Source organism: Odocoileus virginianus, chromosome 6 (genome assembly GCF_023699985.2).
Source record: "Odocoileus virginianus isolate 20LAN1187 ecotype Illinois chromosome 6, Ovbor_1.2, whole genome shotgun sequence".
NCBI classification, from domain to species: Eukaryota; Metazoa; Chordata; class Mammalia; order Artiodactyla; family Cervidae; genus Odocoileus; species Odocoileus virginianus.
Window position 1 is genome coordinate 4,403,805 of NC_069679.1, and position 18,875 is coordinate 4,422,679.

Here is an 18,875-nt window from a genome sequence, read left to right on the forward strand (position 1 = left end):
AATCTTTAATGTTAATTATGGTCTCTAAAAAACAAAAAAAAATTGGAAAAAGAGAAAGAAAAAAAAGTGATGTTTTCCTATTATGACTTCCATCCCAAGCCTTGTGTTAAATCAAGCCCTCAAAGGTGCTGGGATGGGAGGGTGTTTTCTCATTCACAATGGACTCCAGGCTGCTCCCTGGCTGCCAAGCCCAGGTTGGTTCATCACTTTCCATAGGCACACGGAAGGGGCAGGGACTGCAGGCTTCCTTCTGCTCCGCCTTCCCTTCCAGCTGCCTTCCGCAGCCTTATCCGTCTTTCCTCATTAATTTGGGTTGGAAGTTATATGGTGGTTTCTTTCCTTTTAAATGGTTACATTGTTCATGTCTCAACACCTGCAACCCCCCCCCCCCCCAGTCCCTATCTATTCCAATTATCTCATCACTAGCATTTTCAGCTTCTCCCATCTGCCAATCAGAGCAGAGCAGTTGCCATCCTGGAGTGACAGTTGCCCCTCCACAGACATGCCAGGAGCACAAAGCCCATGATCGAAGTTGCCCACTGTGCAAGCACAGAAAATGACTTCAGCTGATCCTCCTCTCTACGCAGGTCACACATTCCTTACGTTTTGAACTTTAAAAACAAAAGCCGAGATGGTAGAGGATTTTTTTTTTTTTAATGACTTAATACATTCAGTGGTCTTCCCTGATAGCTCAGTTGGTAAAGAATCCGCCTGCAGTGCAGGAGACCCCGATTCAGTTTCTGGGTCGGGAAGATCCCCTGGAGAAGGGATAGGGTAACCACTCCAGTATTCTTGGGTTTCCCTGGTGGCTCAGCTGGTAGAGAATCCACCTGCAGTGCGGGAGACCCTGGTTCAATTCCTGGGCCGGGAAGATCCCCTGGAGAAGGGAAAGGCTACCCAGTCCAGTATTCTGACCTGGAGAATTCCATGAAATGTATAGTCAATGGGGTCACAAAGAGTTGGACACGACTGAGGGACTTTCACTTTAACACATGAAGTATAAGTACCACACTGTGAATCACTGTCCTGGTGGGAGCAGGAAGAAGTGGGGAGATGGATAGGAGAAAACTGGGAAGTAGGTGGGAGAAAAAGAGGAAGATGTGGGCGGTTTTAGACTGCAGGCAAGCACCGGGGGTGGAGCCTCTCCAACCAGCCTGATTGTTCAGCACAGTGAGTGCAGTTTATAGCCTGTGCCTCTGACCACACCCCTCACCACCTTACCCACCACAGAGTTCAGACTTCCTTTGGGATGGAGGGGTCCTCCATCTTCTGGATCTCCCACAGGCCCATGAAATAATTTGCCTTTCACCACTAGTCCTGCAGGAACATGCACCCAGCAAAGAGGCCAGAAGCGGTGACGAAATCTTCACAAGTCTAACGTGAAATGAGAAAAACAAGAAAAATTAAATATACAGTTATAGTCATATATGTTATCATAATATTATCATATATATACATACTATCATATATATATATGAGACGGTATGAGATTACTAACTCATTTTGGGGTAAAGGCCATTCTTCTATACTGAGATTATGCTTTTACCATTTATTCGGGGTCAAGAAGTCCTGTTCTAAAAAAGGTATGACAAAAGACGGTAGATTTGGAGATGTGTTTTTGATTAATCTGTCATTTGACAAAATTAAAAGCAGACACCTCTCTAAGTGTCCCCACAGCCTTCGTCCTCAGTCCTTGAGTTCAAGACCAGGGTCAGACCAGTGTTGGACAGAATCTAAGGCGCCTTCTCCTCTTTGCCTTTCTCATTTTCTGTCAACCTCTTCTTCTCGGTCCTCTCACTCTTCCGGGGCCCCTCCCGAGTTGAACCGAGCATTGCAGGGTCGGGGAGATCCCTCTCGGGCAAGGGAAGTTGCCACGGTCCAGACCTCCAGGACATGGTGTCCGGTCTGGGTGAGGAAGCCCTGCCCGAGGGACCTTGTGGTGTCATATTGGGAGAGCAGTTCTTCTGGGCCCCGTGCTCTGTACCCCCTCACCTCCCCCTTTTCTCCGTAGCTCCCCCCACCGCAGGAAGCGCTCCTGCCCACTCTGCACGCCTCGTGGGATTGGCCTGGCCTCGCTGGCTCCCCCGTGCGGCGGCCCTGAGAACACCACTGCTCTCCGCGCTCCTGCTTCAGGAGAGCCCATTGTCAGCCCCAGTGCCCGCGGCTGTTCTCACCACGCGGCTGTAAGCGCACTCCTCAGGAGACCAAGCGAGCTTCATCTTTCTGCCGTGAGAGGGGAGCCATTGGACCTCCTTTGAAACTGGAGTTTATGGAAGGACTCACTGAGCTCTAGGGAAGTGGACAGACTTCAACCACAAAGCCACGGTTAAGCGCTTCTGCTCCACACACAGTAGTAGAGGAAAGTGGAGATAAAAGCAATTTTTCTTTCTTAAGCAATGATGATGAGGACAGGTTTATAGTGAGTTGCTTTGGGATGATCTAAAATGTTTGGAAATTTAACCAGATGAGTGCCCAAGAACTGTACCACAGTGGCCTATGCAGATACATCTTTTGTCAGATGATTCCATTATCAATTGCTGCAATAATACTGCAAAAAAACCAACACAAAACCTTGATGAGCATATACTGGTAAGCATTTATTTAGCTCAAAGTCTGCAGGTAGCTGATTTAGCCTGGGCTCTGTCAACTCTGGGCTTCCCAGATGGCTCAGTGGTAAAGAATCTGCCTGCTAATGCAGGAGACACAGTTTGATCCCTGGGTCAGGAAGATCCCCTGAAGAAGGAAATGGCAACCCGCTCCGGTATTCTTGCCTGGGAAATCCCATGGACAGAGGAACCTGGTGGGTTCAGCCAGTGGGTTTGCACAGAATTGGATATGACCTAAGGACTAAACAACTGTCGACTACTGTGGTCTTTGCTGCGCTTGTGAGGGCAGGGCTGAGACGGACGCTGGCTGGTTCAGGATGGCTTTGACTGAGGTCACTCTAGGCTAGTTTAGGCATGTTCTCATGGTGACTGCAGAGAAGCAAGAGGGTGGAAAGGCAAAATGTTTTTTCAAGCCTCAGCTGACCTTGCACTTCATTTGCTGACATCCCATTAGCTAAATCAAAATACACAACCTGGCTCAGACTCAGAGTGTGTGTGTGTTTGTGGGGTGGGGGCAGTTTTGCAAAGTTACCTGGTGGAAGATCTGGACACAGGGAGGGGTGAAGGGTTGGGACTCTTAAAGCAGCCAGTCTATCACACTTTTAGGTTTCTCTTAAGAGTGAATCTGAATTTGGAGAAAGTAGAGAAGGGAAGGTAGATGTGTCTTAAAACCAGCACCTTTCTTTCTTTCATTTCCCGACCAAACACCTGTGACCCCCAAAAGACTTGCCCAAGAAACTTGCAAAATGCAATGGATGTGCTTGTGGATAATTATTAATTTGTTGTCACTAAGTCACGCCAGGTTTCCCTGTCCTTAACTCTCTCCTGGAGTTTACTCAAACTCATGTTCATTGGGTCGGTGATGCCATCCAACCGTCTCATTCTCTGTTGTCCCATTCTCCTCCTGTCTTCTATCTTTCTCAGCATCAGGGTCTTTTCAAATGAGTTAGCTCTTTGCATCAGGTGACCGAAGTATTGGAGCTTCAGCTTTAGCATCAGTCCTTCTAATAAATATTCAGGGTTGATTTCCTTTAGGATTGACAGGTTTGATCTCCTTGCAGTCAAAGGGACTCTCAAAAGACTTCTCCAACACCACAGTTCAAAAGCATCAATGCTTCGATGCTTAGTCTTCTTTTATGGTCCAATTCTCACATCCATACATGACTATTGGAAAGCCATAGCTTTGATTATACAGACCTTAGTCAGCAGAGTGATGTCTCTGCTTTTTAATATGCTGTCTAGGTTTGACATAGCTTTTCTTCCAAGGGGCAAGCATCTTTTAATTTCCTGGCTGCAGTCACCACCTGCAGTGATTTTGGAGCCCAAGAAAATAAAATCTGTCACTGTTTCTACTTTTCCCCCTTCTATGTGCCATGAAGTGATGGGTTTGGATGCCATGATCTTAGTTTTTTTGAATGTTGAGTTTCAAGCCAACTTTTTCACTCTCCTCTTTCACTTTAATCAAGAGGCTCTTTAGTTCCTCTTCAATTTCTGCCATTAGAGGGGTATCATTTGCATATCTGAGGTTGTTGATATTTCTTCCAGCAATCTTGATTCCAGCTTGTGAGTCATCCAGCCTGGCATTTCACATGATGTAATCTGCATAAAAGTTAAACAGGGTGACAATATATGTCACCTTGATGTACTCCTTTCCCAATTTTGAGCCAGTCTGTTGTTCCATGTCCGATTCTAAGTGTTGCTTCTGACATCAGGTTTCTCAGGAGACAGGTAGGGTGGTCTGGTATTCCCATCTAAGAATTTTCCAGTTTGTTATAATCCAATACCTCTCTAGAATCCCTCAAGCTATGGAGAAGGGGATGCAGCCTGGTGTTGCTGTTTGTATGAAACGAAGGTGTATTTCCCATACCCAGACACACAAAGTTGTGAAGTGTTTATAGGCAAATAAATCTGATTCACGCAGCACATCTGTCATCCAACTTCTGCAGCTGTGTTATTGTAGCAAAACAGTTTTCCTCTCCTGTTTCCACACCACCCTCAGGAGAATCCTTGAGATTTAGTGACAGCATCTGTAAATGGAGATACTGCTGCAGTGGTGGAGGGCACAGGACCTAGTGCGGAGGGGTGACTTATCTGGAGGTGATTTGGGTTTGATCTCTGGTTCTGTCATTTCACTTCCCTTGTGGTTCAGACGGTAAAGCATCTGTCTACAATGCGGGAGACCTGGGTTCGATCCCTGGGTCAGGAAGATCCCCTGGAGAAGGAAATGGCAACCCACTCCAGTACTCTTGCCTAGAAAATCCCATGGACGGAGAAGCCTGGTGCAGGCTACTGTCCATGGGTCACAAAGAGTCAGACACAACTGAGCGACTTCACTTTCACTTTCTGTCACTTCTGTCATTTGTTGACTCAGGGTCTGGGACTCCTTGGTTTCAAGTAAGTGAAGCAAAGCTCCAGCAGGATTAAAATATTTTTATTTTCCTTCTATGTTCCCTCTACCTTCTGGACCCCATGTGTACTTGATTGTCTAATAATAATATTTATTTTTCTGGAGTGGGGAGTTAAAGATAACTAAGACCTCACAAGACAAATGTCTACAACCATGAATAATTCCAAACTGCAGCCAAAGGCTTATGTCTATCCAACAAGTTGATTTTTTATAATTCTCTAGCAAGGGACAAATTGGTGCAGGTCATTGGAGCTGGTTTCAGAATACTTCAGTGGTATGTATTATGGCAGTGATGGGCTCAGACAGTCTTCCCTGCACTTGCATGCCAAGATTAGCAAGGTGGAGTAGGCACAGGATATTGAGAAAAGAAAAACAAAATATATAATGGAAACTCAGGAATGGAGTTTGTCATTTTGAACCAATAGAAAGTAAAACATAGAGAAACAATGGATAAATGTGACCCTATTAAAAAAAACAAACAAAAAACCTTCTGTCCAAAAGGCACCATTCACAAAGTTTTAAAAAAAAAAAAAGATGAAATCTGAGGGAAATGTCTGCAATGCATGTAAATGACAAAGGATTATTATCTAGAACATATAAACAGCCCATACAAATTTCTTCTTCCAAAAGATTTTCCTCCACTTAAGAGAAGGAAAATGAAAAAATATGATCAAACAGCTTATATTAAAAAAGTACAAATAAACTGAAGAAAATATGCTCAGTCTCTTTAATAATTAGGGAAAATTTTGAACAATCATATACTATAAGCATGAGATTGGCAATAATTAAAATATTTGATCTGTTCAGACTTGGCAAGGGTGTGGGGCAGCAGGTATACTCACATGATTCTAGTGGGAATAAAATTAGCACAACACTTTGGAAAGCAAACTATTAATAACAGTCCAATCCCAAAGAAAGGCAAGGCCAAAAATGCTCAAACTACTGCACAGTTGCACGCATCTCACACACTAGCAAAGTAATGCTCCAAATTCTCCAAGCCAGGCTTCAGTAGTACGTGAACTGAGAACTTCCAGATGTTCAAGCTGGATTTAGAAAAGGCAGAAGAACCAGAGAACAAATTGCCAACATCTGTTGGATCATAGAAAAAGCAAGAGAATTCCAGAAAAACATCTACTTCTGCCTCATTGACTACACTCAAGCCTTTGTATGGATCACAACAAACTGGAAAATTCTTAAAAAGATGAGAATACCAGACCACCTTACTTGCCTCCTGAGAAACCTGTATGCAGATCAAGAAGCAACAGTTAGAACCGGACATGGAGCAATGAACAGGTTCCAAATTGGGAAAGGAGTACGTCAAGGCTGTATATTGTCACCTTGCTTATTTAACTTATATGCAGAGTACATTATGAGAAATGCCAGGCTGGATGAAGCACAAGTTGGAATCAAGATTGCCAGGAGAGCTGTCTTTTCACCTTGCTTATAGTTTCCTTTGTTGTACAAAAGCTTTTAAGTTTAATTAGGTCCCATTTGTTTATTTTTGCTTTTAGTTCCAACATTCTGGGAGGTGGGTCATAGAGGATCCTGCTGTGATTTATGTCAGAGAGTGTTCTGCCTATGTTCTCCTCTAGGAGTTTTATAGTTTCTGGTCTTACATTTAGATCTTTAATCCATTTTGAGTTTATTTTTGTGTATGGTGTTAGAAAGTGTTCTAGTTTCATTCGTTTACAAGTGGTTGACCAGTTTTCCCAGCACCACTTGTTAAAGAAGTTGTCTTTTTTCCATTGTATATTCTTGCCTCCTTTGTCGAAGATAAGGTGTCCATAGGTTCGTGGATTTATCTATAAACAAGGTGAAAAGACAGCCCTCAATTGGGAGAAAATAATAGCAAACGAAGCAACAGACAAAGGATTAATCTCAAAAATATACAAGCAACTCCTGCAGCTCAACTCCAGAAAAATAAATGACCCAATCAAAAAATGGGCCAAAGAACTAAACAGACATTTCTCCAAAGACATACAGATGGCTAACAAACACATGGAAAGATGCTCAACATCACTCATTATCAAAGAAATGCAAATCAAAACCACAATGAGGTACCATTACACGCCAGTCAGGATGGCTGCTATCCAAAAGTCTACAAGCAATAAATGCTGGAGAGGGTGTGGAGAAAAGGGAACCCTCTTACACTGTTGGTGGGAATGCAAACTAGTACAGCCACTATGGAGAACAGTGTGGAGACTTCTTAAAAAACTGGAAATAGAACTGCCATATGACCCAGCAATCCCACCGCTGGGCATACACACCGAGGAAACCAGATCTGAAAGAGACATGTGCACCCCAATGTTCATCGCAGCACTGTTTATAATAGCCAGGACATGGAAGCAACCTAGATGCCCATCAGCAGACGAATGGATGAGGAAGCTGTGGTACATATACACCATGGAATATTACTCAGCCATTAAAAAGAATTCATTTGAATCAGTTCTAATGAGGTGGTGAAACTGGAGCCCATTATACAGAGTGAAGTAAGCCAGAAAGATAAAGACCAAAACAGCATACTAACACATATATATGGAATTTAGAAAGATGGTAACGATAACCCTATATGCAAAACAGAAAAGAGACACAGATGTACAGAACAGACTTTTGGACTCTGTGGGAGAAGGCGAGGGTGGGATGTTTCGAGAGAAGAGCATTGAAACATGTATATTATCAAGGGTGAAACAGATCACCAGCCCAGGTTGGATGCATGAGACAAGTGCTCGGGGCTGGTGCACTGGGAAGACCCAGAGGGATCGTGGAGAGGGTGGTGGGAGGGGGGATTGGGATGGGGAATACATGTAAATCCATGGCTGATTCATGTCAATGTATGGCAAAAACCACTACAATATTGTAAAGTAATTAGCCTCCAACCAATAAAAATAAATAGAAAGCAAACAAACAAACAAAATTAAAAAAAAAAGAAAAAAAAAGATTGCCAGGAGAAATATCAACAACCTCAGATATGCAGATGACACCACCTTTATGGCAGAAAACAAAGAGGAACTAAAGAGCCTCTTGATAAAAGTGAAAGAGGAAAGTGAAAAAACTGGCTTAAAACTCAACATTCAGAAAACTAAGATCATAGCATCTGGTCCCATCACATCATGGCAAATAGATGGGGAAACAATGGAAATAGTGACAGACTTTGTTTTCTTGGGCTCCAAAATCATTGCAGATGGTGACTGCAGCCATGAAATTAAAAGATGCTTGCTTCTTGAAAGAAAAGCTATGACCAACCTAGACAGTGTATTAAAAAGCAGAGACATTACTTTGCCAACAAAGGTTCGTATAGTCAACACTATGGTTTATCCAGTGGTCATGTATGGATATGAGAGTTGGACCATAAAGAAAGCTGTGTGCCAAAGAATTGATGCTTCTGAACTGTGGTGTTGGAGAAGACTCTTGAGAGTCCCTTGGGCTGCAAGGAGATCAAACCAGTCCATCCTAAAGGAAATCAGTCCTAAATATTCATTCATTGGGAGGACTGATGCTAAAGCTGAAGCTTTGGCCACCTGATGCGAAAAGCCGACTCCTTAGAAAAGACCCTGATGCTGGGAAAGATTGAGGGCAAGAAGAGAAGGGGATGACAGAAGACAAGAAGGCTGGATGGCATCACTGACTCAATGGGCATGATTTTGAGCAAGTTCAGGGAGATGGTAAAGGACAGGGAAGCCTGGGGTACTGCAGTCCATGGGGTTGCAAAGAGTTGGACACTACTGAGTGACTGAACAACAGCAACAAAAAATTTTTTAAAAATCACATATCATCTTACTCAGAAGTGAAAATTTCTTAGTAACTCTCCTCAGGCAACACTTATCCTTATGCACAAAGAGGCATTCTGAAGACATTCAGTTTTTTTAACAATGAAAATCTGGAAACAATCTAAAATTACTAAATATATCTTAGAATACTATGTAGCACTGAAAGAAATATTGAATGGATGGATCTTCAAGACATATTGTTGAGCAAAAAAAGGAAATTAGAATACCCGGAAATGTACTATTTATGAAAATAGAAAACAAATAAAAACATGATATAGTATCTATGAGTGCATTTAAGTAAGTACATAAAAGAGAAAACTGGAAGGAAACACATGAATTGATAATAGTTATTTAACTCTATTAAATTCTCTGGAGGGAAGAAACCAGGGCTAATTTTATTTTTACAAGGAGAATTATTCCACATTACTTGAGCATTTAAAAACCAATTACAAATATGCTGAAATCAATTATAAAAATTGGGAAGAGATCGATACAAAGATATGAGAAAGTCTCAGCCTGAAGGTATTGCTGAGCTTTGTGTGAGGGAGGGATATCTTTGGGGGCTTGTCAGGAGTGCTCCGCAAAGGAGCAGGTCTTGAGATAGAGGGCTGGGGAGCCCCTGAGAACCAGCGTACACACAAGGAGCAGCCCCAGCAGGGCACGAAGGATCAGGCTGGGGAGGGGGCTGCCTAGAGCAGGATGTGTTTGGAGAACACACAATATCCCTTTCAAAAATGACTGTTTAATTTTTCTGCTTGTTAAGTATTCCATGCTTATTACCTCCAAATCCAACTGATAGAGAAAAACATTAGAGAATAAATAAATATCACCAGCTATTTCACCTTCCAGAGATAAGCCCCATAAAGACGTAGGTGTGCACATTTCTCTTGACTGCTCCTTGGTTCCCACGCATGGACAGTGCCTGTCAGCTGATGCCTCTCACCCTCCGCAGCCCTGGGAACTCACCCCAGACTTGCCTAGGCTAAGTGTCCACACCCCTGATTAGGCCCCGTTGATGAAGGGCTTACCTGAATATTCACAGGCCTCGTGAGGAAAGTGAAATGGTACAAATATCTTCTGTGGCCACCTGATGCGAAGAGCTGACTCATTAGAAAAGATCCTGAGGCTGGAAAAGATTGAAGGAAGGAGGAAAAGGGGGCGACAGAGGACGAGATGGTTGGATGGCATCAATGACTCAGTGGACGTGAGTTTGAGCAAACTCTGGGAGATAGTGAAGGACAGGGAAGCCTGGCGTGCTGCAGTCCATGGGGTCGCAAAGCGTTGGACATGCTGAGCAACTGAACAACAACAACCTTCTAGACAAGGATAAATGTTATTTAGTTTTTTTTTAAAAGTAGAAGAAATACCTATTCCTCAAAACTATCACTTACCTCCCATTACAATGTCCAGCTCATATTGCCAGTCAGCAAGAGACTACCCCAAAAATCCCCTGTTGGCACTGTTTCCCAGGAAGGTAAAAGTCCAGGGCTCCTTATCCTCAAAATCATCCCCAAAGTCCAGGACCAATAGAGCAAAGACAGCTGAGTTTGAAATGCTTGGATGGGAAAGCACTTTTCTTCATTCTCATTGATAATTCCTACGCCTTTTTTTTTTTTGGCCAGATGCTTGTCAACAAGAGATAATGTGTGCAGTAGCTTACGAGGAGGATAGGAGGACCTGGAATGTTCAGAGGCAGGCACTGGGTCTGCCCAAGTAGCCTCCACTTAGGGCAGGTGCCTCTCCCTCCTCTTCAGAAAGACAGAGGGCCACCCAAATGGTCACCACTCTGAGTCAGTCTGTCCAGATAGAGCCGCATTTCTGAGGACCTATAGGATGGGGAAACTCAGTAAGGAGCTGGCTGTAATTAACACCAGGTGGTCATGATGGATTTTTTTTTAGAGTCTAAATCAGCACAAGTGGATAACACAGTGTCTTTTGCAAGCAACCTCATGTCCTTGGTGCTTTCCATTCAACACAAACCACAGTGACAGGTCTGATGACATATGGAGGATGGTGCCAGATTCTGGGATACCAAGATCACTGAGACGCCATTCTTGACCTCAAAGAACTGTCAGACAGATGTGAAACAGACTCTAATACAGAGGGAATGACACAAGTAAATGATAACTACACACACAAGCAGAAAAAGTCAAGCAAAGAGGCTTCCAGCGAGCCTACCCCTTTGTGAAATGCTCTCTCGGGCGTATACTTACTTAGAGTTCCTGGAGGAGTACCAAGAGCAGCCCAGAGTTCTTGCTGTCAGCCACCCAAACTCTTACATGTGCAAGGTGTGTTCACTGCTTCCGCAACACAAGCCAGCCTTTCAGCTTCGTTCCACTTCTCTCCTCCGAATGAAGTTTCAAGCCCCACCTGTTTTATTCTTTCTCTTCATTCTGACTGATCTCCGGCACCCAAAGACCATTCTTAGGTGTTGGCTCAAGTTGTAGTGTCTGTAGACCAAGTTGGATCACTTGTTGGACAAAGATGTGGGTGAGGTTTATCAGTTGAGGGCAGAGAAGATCTCTCGCTTCCCCGATGAAAAGAATGTGCAGATGGAGCCCGTCTGCTGTGGTGACGTCACATTTAGGCGACTCCACATTTAGCTCCTTGGCAAGGAGGGGTAACCCAGGCTGGATGCACTGGAACTCCTCAGTTCAATCCTTGCCTCTCCTTCAAGTGACTGCGCTTGGAGTCACCACCTCCTAAGCTCTCCCCCACACTTCCCAACTCATGCCTTCACTTGAGTCTGTTGTTAGGTCTGGGTTGTGCTGGACCATTTATAGCCTTCAGAGCCTCCTCAGAAACTGAGTCTGTGGGACTCAGGTTATGATGCTGCCCTGCCTCCAGACCTTGAAAGTGCAGCGCTGGATTGAGTGACATGTAATGATTAAAATGACCTCTCCGTGTTCCTAGACACGCCTGTCACCAGAGCCTGCATTTCAGTCCTGCTCGAAGCTCTCTGAAAACCCACAAATGCTCTTCCTTTCACTGTGAATAATTCCTGATTTCATGGTTGTCCTCACGAGAACTCAGCTTCCATTGGCTGATGTGTCATAGGTTCCAATTTTAGTTATTTTTGTTAAACTTTTTTCCCCCAGAATTTGAGAACATTTTCTGGGGGATCCTCCCCAGCATCCTCTGAAAATATTAGCTCCTTGGCCCCTTTTCCTCATTAGGCCTAGTCTGGGCTGTGTGAGGCAGGGACTCCAAGGAGCCTTTTTGGAATTACCTCTAATCCTCTGACTTCAGAAGGATCCAGCAAGCAATTTCACAATGCCCCCAGGGAAGCTGTAACTCTTGATTAAAGAAAGGTGCCCTCAGGAGAGGAAAGAGTTCCCAGAACCCCCAAGCTGCGGCCCCTCCTTTTGAGGCCCCTCTCCCCACCCCTACTTACCTTCACCCCCCACCATCCCTTCACCCCACTGGAGAGAGCAAAGGGTCTCTGGCCCCTCAATTCTGTGGTTCCATCTACAGCCCATGTCCCACCACATGCTATGGGTCATTGAATTTTAGAGCCCCCTGGAAACCTTGAACTTGTAAAGCACTGTTGGCAGTCGGTATCCATTTTAGTTTCTTGGGGTTACAACAACCACATTTTCTTTAGGGAATTATCTTTTCCTTGCAGCATGTGGCTTAGAAGAAGTGTCAGTCCATACACCCTTATTTACCTTCGCCAAGTGGGGATGGGCTTGTGATCTGGGGAGACCAGTTAGGCACGGATATCGGTCTGAGTGAAATGAGGATGGGGAGGCTGTCTGAGCTCCAGCGTTTGAGAGGCCCCCACTGCCCACTTCCTCCACCTGACAGACCAGGGATGCAGTCCTTCCAGCGGGACTCCGCAGCTGTCCTGCTTCCTGTCCTCTCCCAAACCTTGTTCTCCAGTCTGCCCTTCAATTCTGAGAGCTATTACATATCCTAGTAATAGATTTCCTTTTGTGCCTCAGTTTGCTAAAGTCAGTTCTTGTTTCCTGCAGACAAATCATCTTGACAGAGGATTTATCAAGATCCTCTGATCCCCGCCCCCTTCAATTCATGAGGAAACTGAGGGCCAGAGTGGGTCTTGTCTGGAGGAAGCAGAGCAAGACAGAGAGCTCAGGTTCCCTCAAGCCCCCTGGGGCTCCCTCTGCTCCGTTGGGCTGTCTGTGCCTCTTTGGGGATCAGGGTCACAGCGCTGCCCCTCTGTGACTGGGTGATGGTGACCTCGAGGCTTTCAAAGCTTGCCTCCTTCCATCTCAAGTACCCAGAGCTAAGAAAACCCTCCATTGTTTCTGACACAGCCTATCACTTCCTTCTGCTCTCCTGAGTAACTGAGCACCTACTAAGCAAATAGCTCTGTACCAGCCTCTGTGGGAAGTGGGGGAGCTGTGCTGAAGGGAAATGCAATCTCGGCCCCAGAGACCCCGGACCAACTCGTGGCCATCTGCCTCTGTCCAAGGGCATCTCCTGTGGAGATCCAGCTATACCGTGAGGGTTGGAGGGTCAGCACCTTCAGGGTGACTATGACACCCCCCCTGGCCTCGCCTCCACGGGGCTATCGCTCGTCCCCTGCCTCTCCATCCCCACAGCCACTCTTTGAATGCAGGCGCCTGCCCGCTGCCTGGACGTCTCAGCACCTTCCACTGCGCCTCCCTGCCTCCTGTTCTCATCACCCCTCCCTCCGGTTTTGGGAAATACTTCTGAGGACAGGTCTTGTCACACCGCCCTTTCTAACACTCCAAGCTTTCCAGCCTCAGTAGCTCTCATGCCTGGGAAGGAAGTATAAGCTAGAAAGGCAGTCAGAGCCTTCCCAACCCCTTCTATCTGGCCTTAGTTTTTACTCAATGATGCTGCACGCGCGTGCACATGCACACACTTGGCACACGCATCCAGCTGAGCTCCCCACTTCCCTCAGCATGTTGGGCCCTTTCTCCTCCTCGGGAGGTGCTTTTGTGTCTCAGGAGCTGAGTTCCTGCTCCCTACTTGAAGAATTCTCTCCGCCCTCCCTCCTCTCCCCAGATCGGTGGTCCCCCTGCCCACAGCTGTGCGCTCAGGCAGGTGTGGGGTGTTCATCCCGCCCCCAAAGGAGCTCCAGTCTCGGCGCGTGGTAGACTCCCCTCTCTGACTACGTGCCTTCAAGGCAGGAGCTGTGTCTCATCCTAGCGCTGGACCCCCGCCACCTACTGCGCCTAGCACATGCTGCTTATTAAGAATGTGCTAAATTCCTCCCTTCAACAAATGTTGGTAGAGTATAGAACAGTTAGCATATCAGCCTAGATTGGGTACCAGTTCTGACCATCCTCTTCTCCTTCAAAATAGATATTTCTCATTTTCTACCAAGAAGCTCAATCCTCTAGCTGCCTCTGTCTGCCAACTTCCATTCACCCTGTAGATCCCATTCACATGCCTTCTCCCAGCTTAATCAGATCATAGCATTTTGTCATGCTGATTCCTATGCTATAAAGAGACAAATCATTGTAGACACCTTATAGCCACTGCAATGTCTTCTTAACCCCTTCTCTTCTGTCCTCCATGGCCTCATCTCAGGGGCAACTCTTTTCTTGAATTTGATATTTATATATTTTATATGGATTTATCCTATATATGGTCAGTGCATTTTACTAGGACCTTGAAGAGGTTGATGATTCAGCAAATAAAATGTGGGTATTTATAACTGGGCAGGAAATTCCCGTATGAGGGTACACTGACTTCCAGACTAAAAGGGCTTGACGGTTAGTGAGTCCACAGTTAAGAGGTCTCTAGCCCAGGGTTTCTTCACTGCATGGAAGCTGTTGAAACCCAGAGCTTCAAGCCTGGGGAAGAGTCCCCTCTCCCCTCCACACAACCTGGATCTCAGCCTAGCCCTCCACCCATGGGCCTAGACCAGCCTTTGTAGACTCATCCAGCTCATTATGTATCCTTCACCCACAGGAGCAGATTACGTTTGCATATTTACAAATTTTATGAAAATTGCTGTTGCTCAGTCATGTCTAATTCTTTGCGACCCCATGGACTGCAACACGCCAGGCTTCCCTGTCCTTCACTATCTCCTGGATTTTGCTTAAGCTCATGTCCATTGAATTGGTGATGCCATCCAACTACCTCACCCTCTGTCACCCACTTCTTCTCTTGCCCTCAATCTTTCCCAGCATCAGGGTCTTTTCCAATGAGTTGGCTCTTTGCATCAGGTGACCAAAGTATTGAAGCTTTGCATCATTCTGCAAATTGCTTTAGTTTTTTTTTTTTTTTTTCACTCAACTTGGTGTTTTGAAGGTTTATAGCCAAGTTAAAATCTCAAAGAGTTGACTCATTGGAAAAGATCCTGATGCTGGGAGGGATTGGGGGCAGGAGGAGAAGGGGACAATAGAGGATGAGATGGCTGGATGGCATCACTGACTCGATGGGCATGAGTTTGAGTAAACTCCGGGAGCTGGTGATGGACAGGGAGGCCTGGCGTGCTGCGATTCATGGGGTTGCAAAGAGTCGGACACAACTGAGCGACTGAACTGAACTGAACTGAAAATCTCAAAAACGTATTCCACTATATGCATATAGCAAAATCTTTTTTTCCTGGTGAAAAATTGCCCAGTTTAAGAATTCTGACCAACAGGCCACAGTAAACATACTCACACATGTCTCTTTTTTAATATGTGTGTTTCATTTCTGACTTCAAGATTTCTGATAATCTGATGAGTATGTGAACTGGTATCTCCTTGTGGTTACTATTTGTACTGTTTTATTACTAGAAGGAGGTACACCATGGAGGCAGAGCTCAGCTAACATTTTCTGTGAAGGGCTAGAGAGTAAATATTTTAAACGAATCATCTTGTTTCCTATGTGACCCTGCCCTAGAAGTACAGATGCTCATTCAAAAGTTATCAAGCCTCTTTTTTTAAAAATGCATTCCAACTGAAGTATAGTTGATTTACAGTGTTGTGTTAATTTCTATTGTACAGCAAACTGTTTCAGTTACACACACACACACACACACACACACACACACACGGGCTTCCCTGGTGGCTCAGGGGTAAAGAATCCACCTGCAATGCAGGAGACCCAGGTTCAATCCCTGGGTGGGGAAGATCCCCTGGAGGAGGGCATGGCAACCCACTCTGGTATTCTTGCCTGGAGAATCCCATGGACAGAGGAGCCTGGCGGGCTACAGTTCATAGGGTTGCAAAGAGTTGGACACAACTGAAGCAATTGGGCTCACATATACACACACATGTTCTTTTCCATATTTTTCCATCTTATTTTCTCACAGGATGTTGAATATAGTCCCTGTGCTCTACAGGGACTTGTTTATCCACTATGTATGTATTAGTTTGCATCTGCTAATCCCAGAGTCCCAGCCCATCCCTTCTCCATGTCCCCTCCCCCTTGGTAATCACAAGTCCATTCTCTATGTCCATGATTCTGTTTCAGGTTCCTAGATAGGTTTATTTATGTTATATTTTAGATTACACATATAAGTGATCTCATAGGGTATTTATCTGGCTGACTTCACTTAGTATGAAAATCTCTAGGTCCATCATATTGCTGTAAATCGCAGTATTTCATTCTTTTTTATGGTTGAGTAGTATTCCATTGTATATATATCACATCTTCCTTATTCTTCCCTCTGTCAATGGACATTTATGTTGTTTCCATGTCTTGACTATTGTAAATAACGCCACTATGAACATTGGAGTGCATGTATCTTTTTGAATTATAGTTTTATCCAGATATATGCCTAGGAATGGGATTGCTGGATCATATGGGAACTCTATTTTTAGTTTTCTGGGGAGCCTCCACACGTTTTCCATAGTGACTGCACCAGTTTACATTCCCACCAACAGTGTAGGAAGGTTCTTAATGGACATTTTTTGATTCAATATTATTTACAAAAATAAGCAGCCAACCAGTAGGCTATAGTCTTCTGATCCTTGTTCAAGAGTGTTGACTAAAAACTACAGTCACAACTTGAAAGTAGAAAGTTATTTTATTTGGTGGGAATGTTTAGGACTCGGAGCCCAGGAGACAGCATCTCAGTAGCTCTGAGAAAACTGCTTCAAGAAGGCAGGAGGGGGAGTCAGTCTATATACAAATTTTCAATAAAGGGAGCAGGCAGTCTGAACATCAAATATGAGGTATCAAGTTAAGGACTTTAGCATTCAGTGTATGGGAAGAGGCAAGCCTCTGGGCTCACTGCATTCATTCCTTTCATATGCACCTGAGCTATCTGGGGCCAATCCTGTTTGTTTCCTTGTTCACCCTGCTTCTTGCATTCCCCCAGCTCCTCAGCAATCACCCTGGGGTGTGGCAGATCTGCTGGATCACAGTTTTGGGAACCCTCATTCACATTTGGAGGCCAGAAATCGCTGATGGCTGTGACATGTCTTGTTTATTAATATGGCAGGAGATATTTCCTTTTCACAAGAGATACTCTCTGAAAAACACACACTAGTCAGCTGATAAAGAATCCGCCTGCAATGCAGGAGACCCCCGTTCAATTCCTGGGTCAGGAAAATCCGCTGGAGAAGGGATAGGCTACCCACTCCAGTTATTCTTGGGCTTCCCTGGTGGCTTAGCTGGTAAAGGATCTGCCTGCAATGTGGGAGACCTGGGTTCAATCCCTGGATTGGAAAGATCCCCTGGAGGAGGGTATGGCAACCCACTCCAGTATTTTTGCCTGGAGAATCCCCATGGATGGAGAGAGGAGCCTGGTGGGCTGCAGGCCATGGGGTCGCAAAGAGTCAGACACTAAGAGACAAAGCCTAGCACAGTCAAAAAAATAAGCAAGATCTGAACAGGCAGTATATGGAAGATAATGTGCCATCAGCTGATAATGGCATGAACAATTCAGTCTCTCAAGGCACCAGAGAGCTAGTGATCAGGCTCCCTCTTGACACAGCCCAGGAGGTCTTCAGGTACCTCTCCCAAGAGGGCAGGAGCCAGCCGTATGAATGCGATGAGTGGTGAGAGCAACTTGGGGCAGCTCTGCCCACTCAGAACGAGGGACAGTCCCTGTCCTTTATTTACACAGAGAGCACCCAAGACCCTCCTTGGTGCCTTCAGATACGGGTTATAAATGTATCCTCTGCCATTTAGCAAGCCAGGGAGGCCAGATCACATCTGCTGAAATCACTGATGAGATACAGAGAAAATTTCCAGCCCATCCTTCCTGAAGGTTAAATTCTTTCTTTGAGAAAGGAGAATTGGACCGTGGGATCACAGAGCAGGGGCAGAGACTTACAGAGGCCTTTCTGCTTGGTCAGCTGTAATATGCTTCCTCTGAACTGAACTGAACATTGCTGATCTCAAGCATTTTAAATGACTCAAGCTTAAGGAGAGTTTACCATAAGAAAAGTGTCCCATTGCCCTGAAGTGTGATCAGCAGGGAAGCTAATAGCTGCAGAGTCTGCAAAACACTCCATCCTCGAGGCATTCCGCGGGCAACCTGGGAAAACCCTGAGAACAGATGGTTCGTGATCCGGGTTTAAAGGCAGACCTGGGGGGAGCTGAATTTCTGCCTGCTGCTGCTGCTAAGTCGCTTCCGTCGTATCTGACTCTGTGTGACCCCACAGACGGCAGCCCACCAGGCTCCGTCATCCCTGGGATTCTCCAGGCAAGAACACTGGAGTGGGTTGCCATTTTCTTCTCCAACCAGCAGCTATAGGAGGAAGCCGGTGCACACTCCCTGGGCAGCTGGGAGGCCCTGATCACGTTGGTGCTGAAGTCAGGGAAGGACCCCAAGGAGCAAGAGGTTAAAATGTGGGCCTGTCTCTTGGTTAAGACAATGCTAGTCCTGCTCCGACCCATCCAGGACACTTTGAAGGCATCCTTGCCTCATATGTCAAACAGCTCTTAGTTGGGGTGACACCCCACTCAGACACATGAGATTTAAACACAGGTCACCTCTTATCCCCTAAGGAACCCCAAGCCACATTCCATTTCAGAAGTCACTGCTGTAAGATGACTGCTCTTGTTCACCTTTACCCCATTCCGTTGCTGCAAAGCAGATAAGGGGGCAAACTGCTTACAAAGCATAAATCTGCTGACACCACAGCCAAGGCCTTGGGGAGATTTGTGATGGGCCCAGGACTCCAGTTCTCTGTGTCAGCCCATAATTAGCTTCTT

General features: G+C 45.4%; 1 long non-coding RNA gene across 1 annotated transcript; it reads right to left on the reverse strand.

Moving 5' to 3' along the window:
- Window positions 1–652: 652 nt before the first annotated feature.
- LOC139035549 (uncharacterized) lies at window positions 653–11,358 on the reverse strand. The gene is made up of 3 exons (XR_011488130.1): window positions 10,994–11,358; window positions 9,809–9,906; window positions 653–1,374 (listed from the first exon to the last, which is right to left on the reverse strand). It is a non-coding gene; the product is annotated as an uncharacterized lncRNA (long non-coding RNA).
- Window positions 11,359–18,875: the final 7,517 nt, after the last annotated feature.